This window comes from Microtus pennsylvanicus, chromosome 3, assembly GCF_037038515.1.
Source record: "Microtus pennsylvanicus isolate mMicPen1 chromosome 3, mMicPen1.hap1, whole genome shotgun sequence".
NCBI classification, from domain to species: domain Eukaryota; kingdom Metazoa; phylum Chordata; class Mammalia; order Rodentia; family Cricetidae; genus Microtus; species Microtus pennsylvanicus.
This window is the reverse complement of record NC_134581.1, coordinates 11,929,579-11,945,413: the sequence shown is the minus strand read 5'-3', so window position 1 is coordinate 11,945,413 and position 15,835 is coordinate 11,929,579.

Here is a 15,835-nt window from a genome sequence, read left to right as displayed (position 1 = left end):
TAATTCTTTTTAAAAAGTTTTTTACACTTACTTACTTATTCATTTGTTTTCTGTGTGGAGATCAGAAGATAACTTGCCAGAGATGGTCTCTGCTATCATATGAGTTCCCAGAATTGAACCCAGGTCATCACTGGGCTTCATGGCAAGGACCTTTACCTGCCGAGACATCTTGTTGACCTCTTAAGAGTCAGATTTTTTTTTCTTGAGAGTCTGATTTTTTTCTCTTTCCCATTGTTGTACATGACATCTGTAGTAATAATAGATATTCTATCTACCTTATTTTGGAGAGTTTTTACTAACTTTTTATTTGGTTTGTTTTCATCAAGTTTCTCCACATTAATGTGGAAATTTACTTCATATATTAATCCTATAATTTTACACTGTAATCCTCTCTCCTAGATTTTGTTCACTGGGAAGAGATGACTTGAACCTGACCTGTCTACTCTCTACTCTCACTTTGCTATTTGTGGCTTCTATGTATTTTTTTTTGAGCTGTGATCACTGTTTTTATATTCTTTTTTTTCATAGCTGTAATACCTTGGCTATTGTTTTAAATGTAAATGAGGAAGGTTCAATTTGGACAATTTATCCAGTTTCCTGAATATATTTCTATTTCCTTTCATAGCTTTTTATTTATTTTGTAACATTTTTTCACTGTTTTCTCAATACTGCTACTATTAAGCTTGTAGTAATATCTTTGATTAATGGTTGTCTATTTTCATTGGAGATTGAGACAATATGCACCCACCTAGACGTTCTGTGTGTACAGCACAGGAAAATGAGATTGTCTTACCCTAGTGGTGAGATGAGAATGAACCATTGTATGTACATTATCGTATAGGACTGACCCTTCCTCTTTCGTTTCAGGTCAGGGCTATATTGATTATCCCAACACTCTTTTTTTCTGCAGTATTTTTACAGAAATTGTATTAGTCCCAGGGATGTGAGAGGAACTGAGTATCAAACCACCTTTACACAAACTGCAGTACTACCCTGTAGGTTTATGGTTATCTTTATTTTAGTAAGATGAGTCCTGATTCACTGTTCCAAAGTTAATGGTGTCTTAACCCCTGCCTGCTCTCTGTTTCTTTTTGTCTTGTAATGACTTCTGTGGGGAAAGATGAAAAAGCATGTTTGATGTGCAGTTCTCACCTGCAATGTCCTCATGACTGCAAACTGCAGAGAGGTGGCCCAAGAAACACATAGCTATAAACTCCTATAAGACATTATGTCCTCATGGATGGTTATGCTTTAGAGAAGACAACGATACCTCTTCATCTTTCTTCCTTAATATTACATAGCAAGATCGAGGACATTCTGTCAGTCTTGCTGGTGTTGAATGCATATTCCTCATGCTAATTAAATGCTACAATTACATACAACTTCCACACATAGGATCATTGACTTCTTATTCAAACACCTGGAAACTGGTGTCCCAGAAAAGGGAATTCAGTAAACTAGAACTAGGGGCTGGTAAGGCCAAAGCAAGGGTAGGAAGAAACCAAGGCTTTGAAGCTCAATGAGGGGCCCTCTGCCCTTTCCAGGACAGGCTTTACAGCCATGTGAAGGATGCTGTACTAATTTTCTTATGCTGAAGAACAAATATCTCCAAAAGATGAGGCTTAAAAGAAAAATAAATGTGTATTACCATGCAAAGTCTGTGAACCAAGAATCAAAGATGTGGCTGAACAGCACTGCTTAAAGACTTGACATGAGGCACATTGAGATATTGCCTGGGCTTGTAGTAACTGGAGAGTCTGGCTGTAGAACAGTTTCACATGGCTTATAAGTGGACATGGATGAAAACAGGGGGTGTGCGTTACTTTCCACATGTGCTCCTGACTGTCCTATCCCCATGGCATCTGCTTCTTCTACAGAAAACACTCTGAAGGAACACAACAGAAATCCACTCCTCTTCACGGTTAGTCTGGGAAGTCACAAAAGGTGTTTCTTGGCTAAATCCGGAAAGCATGGGAATGTGTAACCACCAGCATGCGGGAGGCTTGTGACTGCGGATGTGACCCCATCGGTAGACAGAGAACGTGGTTGTAGAATCAACAGTTGGAATGCATGGAGTTAGGAACTCATGGAGAGGAATACAAAACACAGATAAATGGACCATGTCCAAGGACTTAGCGGGAAAAGAAAGCTGGGTGCTGGAGTTTATGTGGCTGAAGCTTACTGTTAGCAGAAAGCATGGTGCCACTGAATTCAGACTGATACTCCACAGGAGGGGATAACTCCATGACCAAAAGTACAAGGCATGCTAAGGTGAGAAGAAGGTAGGAAGTAAAGGACATCAGAGACTTCCCACTCTTCCTATATGGGGGCTTTGTTTTGGCTTTGGTTTGCTGTGATTAAAAATGGATGAGCCTTCTGAGAGTACATGTCTTGGAAGAAATACTTTTGAAATATGTAAGAATCACTTAAGCCTCGAGGAATGAACCCTTAGGAGTTTACTGGTGCTCTGGACAGGTGTAAACATGCTTTCCTGAAGCTGTGACACAAAACCTCTCTTCCGGAGATATCAAGACTTATTTTTGGATTATCTGTGTATCTCAGTTACCTATCTTCAAAACAGCAGGGCCACCTGAACTGTGATAGAGATGACAGAAACCATCTAAGGTCAGAACCACAGCCTCAGGGACAGAATGAGATTGGGAATGCTGAAGATTCCCAGAGAGAGTGGTTTTTTTTGTTCAGGCAAATATAGCATCAACTCCCTGTCTGTCAGTCTGTTTGTCTATCACTTGACTGACGGAGAGCGGTGGGATAAATGTCTTAACCAATTCTGAGAGTTATGAAGAGGATCCTCTGACAGTTTTGGTACCCCCTCTCTCCATTTTGCTCATTTATTTATTTATTTATTTATTTATTTATTTATTTATTGTGTGCGCGCCCACACTTGCCTGCTTGTCTGTATGTGCACCACCTGTACATGGTAGTTGAGAAGGTCAGAAGGGTGCCCAAAAAGGTGCTAGAAACTGAACTCTGGTCCTATGCCAGAGAACTTGGTTGGCCTTTGAGCTGTCTCTCCAGCCCCCCAAAACCTCATCCTTTCTCACGTGTTCACTATTACTGTGCATGTGCACTAAAGCTTATTTTTGCAGTTGAAATAGAATGAGGAAAAAAAGGTAGTGAAATAAGCATTAGCCACTGCCTGCCACCAACAATGTCCCCAGAGCTACTGGGGAATCTGTGTTTTTCTGATCTGCTCACCTCGTGTTGCCTCTGGGATGGAATGGCAGCATTTTATTGTGTAGGAAAACATACACAGCAGGGCTGCACACTGACTCAGCAGGTGTCTCAGGGTCACTGTTGCTGTGATGGAGCATCAGGACCAAAGGCAACTGGAGAGGAAAGGGCTTATTTCATGGCAGTCCCTCTTAACAGGTCATCATCAAAAGCAATGAGGACAGGAGCTCAAGCAGTGTGGGAACCTGGAGGCAGGAGCTCATGCAGAAGACATGGAGGGGTGCTGCTTACTGGCTTGCTGCCCATGGCTTTTCAGTCTGCTTTCTTTTGGATCATTTTGCGGGCAGCACTGCAAACCTGTGGCTGTGCCCTCCCATCAGTCACTACCTAAACAAATGCCCTAAAGCTGAATATTATGGCCGCATTTCCTCAACTGAGTCTCTCTTCACTTTGATGACTCTAGCTTGTGTCTGACAGAAGTCTAGCCAGCACAGTGAGTCAGTGTGCCTGCTCTGCAAGCATGAGGACTTGAGTTTGAGTCTCCAGCATCTGCAAGGTCAGCATCCGCAAGGTCAGGATCCGCAATGTCAGCATCCACAAGTCAGCATTCATAAGGTCAGTATCAGCAAGGCCAGCATCCACAAGGTCAGCATCCGCAAGGTCAGCATCCGCATGTCAGCATCCACAAGGTCAGGATCCACAAGGTCAGCGTCCTCAAGGCCAGCATCCACAAGGTCAGTATCACAATGCCAGCATCTACAATGTCAGCATCCATAAGGTCAGCATCCACAAGGTCAGCATCTGCAATGTAACCTCAGCATTGGTGGGCAGAGATGGTTGTGGATCTTTTGAGAGTCTGTTGGGTGGCCATCCAGTCTAGCCAAATGGTGACTATAAGCCCAGTGAGAAACACTGTCTCAAAGCAATAGAAAGGAGAGCGACAGAGAAAGACACCAGACTTCCTGGTCTGGGCTCACATTTGCACACGGGTGGAGGTCCCCCGCCACACACACATAAAAACAGCACACAGACTATTACATCCAGTCAGTAGCTGGGCAACATAGGTGGTAACTGTCTGAGGAGCCTAATAGAATTGTCTGCTACAACCGAAAAGTGAGAGACTGGGTTATACAAGTTAGAGGAATTCACTTCACAAAGAGGCTATGCTGCCATAGCATAAGGTCCTCTGACTTTGCCGCAAGCTATTTGACCTCAAGGTGTATAAACGGTCTAGAAAGACAGACAGATAATGTCCTTTTCTCATGTAGGTAAAAGCTGAGATTCATTATGGGTCCATCTTTGTCCAAATATAAAATTGAAATTTTTCTTAAGTCTGTGATTATATCTTTCCTGTGTTATCTCGGATTTTCAACATTAGCATCAAGTCGATTGGGAAGCATCATTGCTTATATTAAAGTAGACAAAAAAAGAGGATAGTTTCAGTCTTCAGAGGAAGAGAATGAAAATATGGAAATGGCTACTTCATTTTTAAAGATTTGATTTCTCAGACAGAAATTTGCTCTGTAGCCCAGGCTGGCTTATAACTCACTAGGCAGTGCTGATCTCCTGTGCAGCGATCTGCCTGCCTCAGCCTCCTGAGTGCTGATATTTCAAGTGTGAGTCACCATGCCCAGTAAAACTTCTCTGCAACATGAAGTGCCAGTTGATTGGTCTGGGCAGCTCCCTGGCAGGAGAGAATACAGAAGGCAAAGTTCCCTAGAGTTTGCTGAACTCATGATTCGGAGAGGGCTGGTGGAAGGAAGACTGATCTTTGGAGATATGGCAAAGGGTGACTAGACTGGGGAGTCCTGGCCTTGGACAACCAGTGGCAGCTCTGTGTGAGGACGCAGAGGATGTTAACGATAAGAATGACTACGTCACAGGCTTGCCTTTAGCAGATTTCTTGTATGATCAAATGAAGAGGGCTGAAGCAAGCGGCTCCCCACCACCTCCTCTTTCTGATCCTCCCCGAATTGCTCTTCCAGCTGGGCTTTATAAAGTTAACATCTCCTAACGTGTGCTGGGCTCTGATGTGCTATTTATCCTCAAATCGAGTTACTGAAACAACAAAGTTTAAGATATACTAAGCTTCAAAAAGTTTTATCTGGGGTTTGCAGTTAAATTTAATCAGAGATAGAGAGAGTAACCTGGGCGATGAAAGGATTTTGTGATTCAGGGCAATCTATTTATAGCTTGTGAGCCAACAAAGGAATCTACCTAAGGCTTCAGAAAGGAAATTCGAGGGAGCCTGTCCCATCAAAATATTAACTGTACCAGTTAGGAATGCATATCAGTGTTAAAAATAAAGACTTCTCAGTTACTATGAGCCAAAGGACATGCAGTCATTGTGGAAAAGTTTACAGCATAACAGTAAATATAACTTTTATAAGAAATACGGCCAAGCATACTTTTAATAGATTTTTCCTACCCATAAAAGAAATTAGACTGAATAATTTCAAAAATATAAGATATGCAGAGATGATAATATAAACCCCCCCTGACTATAGAAATCATTATTGAGCTGGCTTCATTTTCAACAAAATGGTATGCTTAACTCCAATAGGTCCATCCCTGCACCTGTGTTTTATTTATTTTTTTCCATTTTTTTAATTTATTTATTTATTAAAGATTTCTGCTTCCTCCCCGCCACCGCCTCCCATTTCCCTCCCCCTCCCCCGATCAAGTCACCCTCCCTTTATATTGTTTTATAAAGTAGCATTCTTTTCACAAATATTTAGCTCAATGACTAAAGAACATAGCAGGGCCTCATCTATGGATCAACATTAGTGACAAATTCTGCCTATGTTTCTCCAGATTCCTCATTAGAGACTCAGATTGGCAGCATGATCAATATTGTCTAAGAAATTTTCTGCTGCCTCGGATGTAGTTCCGAGAAGCTGACTGCCGTGCTTATATATCGATATTTGTGCCCAGCTTCATAAAGCGGGGCATTTGACAGAAATGTGACTGCCTAATTTTGTGTTTCAAGATAGGGCTTTACTGTGTAGCTTCTCTGATTGTCCTGGAACTCATTTTATAGACTAGGCTGGCCTTGAACCCACAGAGATCCTCCTGCCTCACCTCCTTAGTGCTGGGAATAAAGGTGAGTACCACCATACCAGGCTGCCCTGACTGCCTAATCTTCAGACTTTTCCTTGAGTTCCTCCAGCAGCATTTTCAGCCCATAGACATTGGCTGGGCACCTTTTCAAGTAATTTTACTTTTAAAAATAAGATATTTATTTATTTTTATTTATTATTTCACAGTAACTTTTCATTATACCCACCCTTTAACAACACTTATTGGTGTGGGAGAATTGTCTGTATTCTGTCAATAATGTTATAAATAAATTCTGATTGGCCAGGCAGAAAATACATGCAGGAAGCAGAAATGATGTAATGAGAACAGGAGAATTCTGGGAAGGAGGAAGCTGATTCCTCCCACTCCTGCCCAGACCACTGAAGCAGCAGGATGTGATCTGCCCCACTGAAAAAAGGTACTGAGCCACATGGCTAACATAGATCAGAAAAATGGGTTAATTAAGATGTGAGAGTTAGCCAGTGGGAGGCTAGAGCTAATGGGCCAAACAGCTTATAACTTATAGAGATCTCTGTTTGAATTTTCTCTGGAACTAAACAGCTGGGGAACTGGGCAGGACAAAAACCCCAACAACAAACAAACAGGGCCCCTCATGGTACAACTTATTGAACAACAGCAACAAACTTCTAGCATGTGTACAAATGCCTTCCGGTATCTTAGGTCAGTTTAAGAATACTCTTTAGATCTTTGCTTTTTTATAGCTGTTTCTTGATAGTTATTCAAGTGTACTTTATGGAAATCATATTTACTAAACTTTTGTAAGAAAATAGTGTGCTATTGAAATGTATAGAATTTACCTGCTTTTATTATGTATAACTAGCGGCTAACAAGTTAAACTGTTGATGGAGGAGGGTCATCTGTCTATGTGTTAATTTCATTGGTTAATAAAGAAACTGCCTTGGTTTTTGATAGGACAGAAAATTAGGTAGGCAGAGTAGACAGAACAGAATGCTGGGAGGAAGAAGGCAGTAAGGCAGACGCCATAGCTCTCCTCTCTGAGATGGAGGCAGGTTAAGAATCTTCCTAGTAAGCCACCACCTCATGGTGCTACACACATTAATAGAAATGGGTTAATCAAGATGTGAGAGTTAGCCAATAAGAGGCTGGAACTAATGACCAGGCAGTGTTTAAAAGAATACAATTTGTGTGTTGTTATTTTGGGTATAAAGCTAGCCGTGTGGGAGCTGGACAGGAATGCAACCCGCAGCTCCTCACTACAAACTGTGTTCAGTACAGTCATAGACTAAGAATGATGCTATAAATTATGTACCAGCTTTACTGAGATATAATCAACAAATAAAAATTTAGAGACAAATATAATGTATACAAAATAAGACACTAGAATGATTACCATAGTTGTGTTTGCTATTTTTTCAGTGAAGAAAAAGTGAAGCATGCCCCCAGTGACCACCATTCTTCCCTATGCCTCTTGGAGTTTGACTTTTCCAGAATCTGCTGATTGGGATGAAGCTGTATTTTCCCTGGCTTACTTCACCGAGAAGAAACTGAGCCATGTTCTCATTGGTTTTCTAAGTTTCTTTGCTATGGCGAAGTTCTTTGGTTTGGTGCAATCCCATTTATATATGTCTCTTTTTGTGCTCATGTTTTCAAAATTTCCAAGAAAAGTGCTGATAACCCTTTTCAGTGCGTTTTCTATTGTAATCATTTTAGTTTCTGGTCTTTCATTGATGTCTTTAATGCATTTTGAATATGGTGTAAAATAAGGGCACTGACACTGGAGGTCTAGTTTTCTAAGACCACACACTGAAGATGCTATTCCTTTCTCTTTATGTATTCTTGGAATATTTGTCCAACATCATTTGTCTGTGAATGCCCACCCTAGTTCTGTTTCAATCCATATTCTGTTTCAAGTCCTCTATGGTTTTGCATTGTGTCTTGATATCAGGTTTCACGATACCGTCAACTTTTCTTTTTGCTCAAAATTACTTCTGTGTCCTTAAGTCCTTTGTGAGCTTGTATAAATATTGTTTCTCTATTTATATGAAAAATTAGAAATTGAGTTGAACCACAGGTAGCGTGGACATTTAAAATATTAATTCTGCTCTAAGAACATGAGTATCTGGCCAGTTGTATGTGTCTTCTTTCACTAAAGTTTTACAGTTTTCAGTAAAAAGATGTTTCAGCTCCTAATTATATTTATTTACAATAATCTCGTGATTATTGATGTTATTGGAGACAAAAATTCTTTCTTTCTTTTTTTTTATTGAGAAAAGGAAAAAAATTTAAAAAAGTTTTCGCTTCCTCCCAGCCTCCCATTTCCCTCCCCCTCCTCCCACCCTTTTCCCCCTCCCCCCACTCCTCTCCCCCTCCCTCTCCAGTCCAAAGAGCAGTCAGGGTTCCCTTACCTGTGGAAAGTCCTAGGTCCTCCCCCCTCTGTCCATGTCTAGGAAGGTGAACATCCAAACTGGCTAGGCTCCCACAAAGCCAGAACATGTAGTAGGATCAAAACCCCGTGCCATTGTCCTTGGCTTCTCATCAGCCCTCATTGTTCGCCATGTTCAGAGAGTCCGGTTTTATCCCATGCTTTTTCAGACACAGTCCAGCTGGCCTTGGTGAGCTCCCAATAGATCGGCCCCACTGTCTCAGTGGGTGGGTACACCCCTCATGGTCTTGACTTCCTTGCTCATCTTCTCCCTCCTTCCACTCCTCATTGGGACCTTGGGAGCTCAGTCCAGTGCTCCAGTGTGGGTCTCTGTCTTTATCTCCATCCATCACCAGATGAAGGTTCTATGGTGATATGCAAGATATTCGTCAGTATTGCTATAAGATAGCAATACTGACGCTCTCCTGGTTGCCCTCCCCATTCGGATTCGAACAGGCAGAGCTGGGAGATGTTATGTGGCCAAAGAGGGGAGGGAGGAAGGCGGGGGGAGGAGGTTCTGGATGCAAGCTGGGTGGGATAGGAAGAGAGAGGAGGTATCGGCCAGTATAGCCCTAGCAAGATGACCAGGAAGTGTAGGAGGGATGAGGAACATCTGAGTTATGGGCTGCTGCCGCACTCACTCACCCCAATGATGGCTCTCCCGTGACCAGATCGGATCTGGATCTCTGTGCTGCTTGGGTAGCTCCTAAACAAAGGGCCTACCTTGCTTGCTGCAGGCAGGCTATGGAGACAAAGGTTCCTCCCGGTCCCAGTGCCCGCCCGAACAGGCTGAGCTGGGGGGGGGGGGAGTCTGGATGCAAGCTGGGTGGGATAGAAAGAGAGAGGAGGTATCGGTCAGTATAGCCCCAGCAGGATGACCAGGAAGTCCAAAAATTCTTTCTTAAATTTTTTATAATTTTTAGTTTAAAATACACTGGATTATTATTACATAGAAATGCACCTTTGATTTTGTGTCTTGCACATTAACTAAATTTATTTCTAATTGTCTTTTAGTAGAATATTTAGAATTTTAAGTAGATTTGATATTCAAATAGAAAATTTTATATACTTGCTCCAATTACATATTGTTTTGTTATTGTCATTGTTTGTTTGGTCTACTTGGCACAAGCTACGGTCATCTTTGAAGAGGGAACACCAAGAGAGAAAATGTCTCAATCAGATTTTCCTAGGACAAATCTATGGCTATTCTTGGTTTGATGAGTAGTGTGGGAGGGTCTAGTTCACTGTGGATTGTATTATCCTCAGGCAGGTGGTCCTGCACTATTTAAGAAAACGGACTGACCAAGCTATGAGGAATACGCCAATAGGCATCTATTGGCCTCCGCCTCTGTTCTCGTTTCCAGGTTTCTGCTTGAGTCCCCCCCTTGACATCTCTTCATGATGGACTATAAGCTGCAAGCTGAAATAAACCCTTTCCTCCCCAAGTTACTCTTGATCATGTCATTTATCACAGCAATAGAAAGCAAAGTAGCTCAGAATGGGATACCTTTTCTTTCTTGAATAATTTCCATGACTAGAATATCTAGAACTTATTGAGTAGAGATGCCAACAACTGTCCCTAAAGAGTATGGTGTCCATAGCAAGCTTTTCATATGTGGTTGTATTCTGCTGAGTTACATTTACTTTGTATCTAACTCATTGAGAGATTCATTAGAAAAGTAAACTGAGGTTTTTTTTTTCCAGCATTTCTGAACATTTGCAGACAGAAGGAACCCAGTGCCTTGGTTTATGGGAAAGTCTAGAATGGGCAGTAGTTTGGGTCCTTTAGTTTTTAGAGTTTGGGCTGTAGTATGGGTTCTAGTGGGAAACTTCTCACCTCTCACTAGGGTTCTGTGGAGTGAGTCTGGACTCTGGGTCTTTAGGAGATGACCTGAAGCCTGGGTCCCTAGTGACTGACCTGCTGCTGAGTTGGAATTTAAGACTGATCCGTGAAGCTGTGGTTGGAAGTAAGTAATCCTGGTCTATGGGTCTATTGAGAGGGCGAGGGCCTGAAGCCTGAGTCTTCAGGGCTGAAGCCTGAGTCTTCAAGACTGAGCCTGGATTTTGAGACCTCAGTTGTCATTATTTGTCAAGACTGTGGGTGCCAGCCTGACATTGTCAGGAGCCTGGACCTAGGCCCACAAATGCTGACCTGGAGTCTTAGTTTTCAGGACTCCCATGATGGTAGGTGTTCTGAGAATCTGTGTCTGAGGCAGGTGGCCCATGTCTAGGTGAGAAGCCTTGGAAAATGTTTCCCACTTCAATCTCCTTTTTCTGGGAAGTCATTCCTTTGCAAACGGCACAGTGACTATAGAGAGGAGCACTATGGGATATTCTTCCTGCCTTGCCCAATGCATCCATTGTTTTATGCTCCGTACAAACTCCATGATCATTCATGTGGGTTCCTTAATTCCCAGGGAAGATGTTTTCAGGCTTCAAATATTGTTCATCTTTGTGCTTCCATGACAGATGGCTGCTGGAAACTGGAGTCCTGTTTATCACTAATGTTACCTAGAACAGCTTCCTTGAATCCTAAGTCCCCTTGCCCTGCACAGCTATTGCTGGAGTATGTGTGCAGCAAAGGGTCATCCTTTCATAGCAATTAGCTAGAATAGGCATGTCAGCTGAGCCAAACCCCTTTTGTTTTCTACCTGCTTAAAGCTTAGAGAGCAAAGCTTTCCCTCTGCTTCTCAGAGATAAGGCTGTGCCCTCATCATCCTGACATTTGTGCGGAAGCTGACCCACATACAGAGTGCACTGCAGTATGGCAGTGGAATTACAGAGGAATGGCCTTTGACTCAGGAAGGGGTTGTGGGAAATCATTTGACTTGCAGAATCATGTGAACATCTGTGCTTCTCTGACTGCCATCATTTGGTATCTTGTCTTCAAGGTGTTCACTATGGAATAGTTTTTACTGTTGTTTATATTGCTCTGGTTTTTTTTTTTGATTGAAGTAACTAGAGTGCAATGTTACATACTATGTAATAGAGCTTCTTTAACAAGTGTGGCTAGTTAGAAAAATTAAAACAATATATACTTAAGTATATATTAAGATATTGCCCATGTGTGCTTGATTTAGTTGAACAAAGACAGTTTCGCAAGTTATATTTTACTTTTGCTCCCCTCTTAAACTAGAAACAAGAAAGTCTATAGTAAATATGTACCTGTTGACCACTGAGTGCAAAGCTTATTCTTGTCTGTTTTGGGTTGTTTAGCTCACTAGTTCATAACATTAGCTGCAGAGACACAAAACTTCAGTACTCAGAGATTCTATATTCCCATATGACAGCCAATGAATAGCAAACAGATCCCAGATACCACAAGACATGAAGTAAGAAGGAAAGAAAAGATATGCAGAAATAGAGAAAGGTAAAAGCTCAGAGGCAAAAGGTAGTTGTAATAATTTAAGAAAAGCTGGCTAGAAAAAAGCCAAACTAAGAATGGGCATTTAGAAGTAGTATTAAGACTCTATGTATTTATTTGTGAACTGGATGGTGGGCCCCTAAAGATTCAAAAGAATCAAAGTGTAAAATACAACCAACTACATTATGTATTTAAACTTTAGTCTTACCAAAGAAAAGGCTTACAAGGTATAGCTAACTGATGCACCTTGGAAGGCAATAACTTCACCCAATTCATCTAAAAATTAATGAAAATATTGAGCTGGGGAGATGGTTCAATTGGTAAAGTGCTTGCTGAATAAGCATCAGGATCTGACTTTAGATTTCCAGAACCTACAGAAAAATCTGGACATGGCAGCATGCACCTGTAATCCTGCATTATAGAGGCAAAGACAAGCTAGCCAGTTGTTCTAGCCAGATCAGTAAGGTCCAGTTTAAATAAGAGATCCTATCTTAAAAAAAATCAGATGGAGAACCATTACGGATGACAGCCAACACTGACCTCTGACCTCCTCCTTCATGCACATGTGTATATGCACATTCAGACTTATATGCAGACAAAAATTAAAGAGAAACAATATAGGAAAATCTCAAGGAACTATAGAGGAGCATCTTTCTCCACTACATTTGCTATTCTTTATGTTTCACAAAACATCGTTTAAAAATAATCATCCTTAAGGCATTCAGTTATCTTGAACTCTCCACCCATCTTTTGATACCATTCCTTAGTGGATATAAGGGGGTTCAGATATTCATGGACAATACACTGTTGACAGAGGTTTCTGTTCCACACAGTTCCACAGCCTTTCAGTCCCAAAGAAACACACAGAGGTTTATATTAATTATAAACTGGTTGGCCTATTAGTTCAGGCTCCTTATAACTCTTATAACTTATATTAGCCCATTATTCTTGTCTACATTAGCCATGTGGCTTGGTACTCTTCATCAGTGAGGCACTCCCGTCTTGCTTCCTCTGAGTCTCGATAAAGGCTGCAGACTGAACCTTTCCTCTTCCCAGAATTCTTTTGTTCTCATTTCTCTGCCTCTACTTCCTGCCTGGATGTCCCTCCTACACTTCCTGCCTGGCTACCGATCAATTAGCATTTTATTAAAATACAGGTGACAGGATACAGACCATTGTCCCACAGCAATACACAATGAATGAAGCAGAGGGAAAATGTTAGTATTCTGCTTCTGTCTCTTAACAAGTCTGCCATTAAAGCAGAACAAACATAAAAGTCTAACTGGTTCTCCAGGTAAGCATGAACTGAAGGATTACTGTCATGGGCATCTCTGTTTGCCTTGGCACTAAACATTTGGAATCCTAGGATGGGTATTGCAGAGACATAATAGAAACACCCTGGTCCCTAAATACCTTCTACATCAGCAGAAAACTCTGCACTTTCTTGAGCCTTTCAATAAAAGAGTAATTTATCTTAGACTCAAAGATGAAAGCCCCTTCTATATCCACTTCACATGTCTATATCCAAAGGGTTGGTATTAGAATTTTCTTCTTTGAGTTGATCTAATTCAAAGAACTTAATGAAGTTAAGAAATTTATGTGGAAGCAACCACTATCAAATCACCAAGCATTCATAAGAAATATACCTGAGTCAAGATTCTCAAATTTAGAAGGTGCCTGTGGGAGATCACACCTGTATAATCCTAACAATTGGGAAGGAGGAGCAGGAGGAGCAGGAGGAGCAGGAGGAGCAGGAGTTCAAGACTTGCCTTGATTCTATATTGAGTTTGGGCAGGCATAGACTATGTGAGATCCTGTCTCAAAAAAGCAAAAGAAAATATTTTAAATTTAGGTCTAGCTCAGATATCCCACAGGCCTCCTATCCCCTGGTGGGTGTAGGTGTGGCGGTCATGCCAATCTTTCTGCCTACAGCCTTCAGGCACATTATGTAAGCACTTAAACCCTACAATATCAGTTCCCAATAGAACAAGAAGAAAGCTGAAAATAGCATCTTCTTTGAAACTCTGAGATCCAAGTTTACTCACCTTGTGAAATTCTTCTGAAGGTCTCATCCTGCCAGGCATCTGATGGGCTCTGTCAGTGAGCATCACATTAGATAGATAGCTTATGAAATGTCATTTGAAGCGTGGAGCACGAGACATTGAATTCTATGTATTTGCTTAAAGACACAGTGCTGATTATTTAAAAGAAATGTGTTTTCAGCATCCCCTACTTACTAAGCATGCACAGAAATATTTTCTAGAGCTGGATGGTAACCCTCTCCAACACTGCTTTTCAAGGTATGGGTCATGTTCCTTCTCTACTGTCCACACCACAAAGTATAAGAATGTCACCAATGGATTCTCACCCTTGGCAGGATTAAGAAGCACCTGGGATGCACAATGTTTCTTTCAAAGTTAGCCAGTAATCACTGTTGGACTCCCAATGGTAAGTAACATTGGAAATAGTGAACTGGGGAGAGGTAAAGGATAGGCTTGAGGAGTTCAAGATAGGAAGATATCTTATGGTGAGTTTTGGGTTGAGGTGGGGCATTTGTTCCAAGTTATTCTACTACAATGGCAAAATTTCCCAGCACTGAGTAGGTGGGAAGAGAAAATAGCCCTGTCTTAGTTTGAGGAAACTCCAGCTTTTGCTGGTCAAACCTCCATTTGGATTAGAGTTCTACTGTGTTCCATGTGCTGTGAGAAACACAGAGCTCCTTCTACACCAGCACAGTAGTTAGAAGCCCCATTATCCAGAGAGAGAAAATGAGGCATGAAATTCATAATAGACTTGTTGAAATCTATTTATTACACCGACCGTAGAACTTTTGTCATTAAATGCCAACTTAAATTCATGCAGAAGTTCCTTGATTTCATTTAAAGTAAAAAGCCTGGCTTGCCCAAGACCAAATGAGCACCAAGCTGACTATTTAACAAGCTATTCAAAGACCCTGATACCTTCCAGATGCCACCTATTTAACCCCATGTTTCAGCTGCCTCCATTTCATCGCTGCCAATATACAAAAATGAACTGGTAATGAGGCCTGAAAACGCCAGTGAGCATCGGCTGTCTCTAGGGAAGAGTGGAGAGAAAGCTATGTGTGCTTTAAATTGATCCTCGGAATTTAATTATTGAGATGCACTCCACAATCATGGTTTGGGATGCCGTGCCCCCATCACTGCAAATTTATGCCTTCATGCAATAGTTGTTTTCAGGAACAGAGCAAAGACATCGGGTTTGGGCTACATAGCAAACTTTTGTCATGTTTATTTAATATTCATTTATTGAGAAGTCACTAGATCCAGGAACAAGAGATGAGAAACCTGAGGCAAATCAAATTTTTCATAGCCTCAAGGATTTTTACAGCCAAAGGCAAGTAAAAAGTCACTATACCACAACCAAGTGTGTTTTATCAGTTACAAAACAAAAGGGTTGAGAATGCTGACATTCTTCTCCCACCTTCTCCTACAAGAAGTCACTGTTACATACTTAAGGTCTGATAGACGGGAACGGTAGTGACTTATTATAAAGGTGAAAAAGCACAGGGAAGTTTAGGGTAGAAGAGGTTGAAGTGAATGCATGGGAATTTTAATGAACTGGATAGAATGAAGAGGCAGCGACGAGGACGTTCGGGTGCTCTGTGTTCTAGACAGTGAGATGACAGAAGTATTGTGAGAGATGACATCTCTCAGCATTATTGTGAGCCAATCAACAGTGCCCAAGGGGCAGAGTTGAGGCCAGGATGGACTAGGATTGAGATTCTTTTTCTTCCCTGCCTAAGTGAAGAGTTT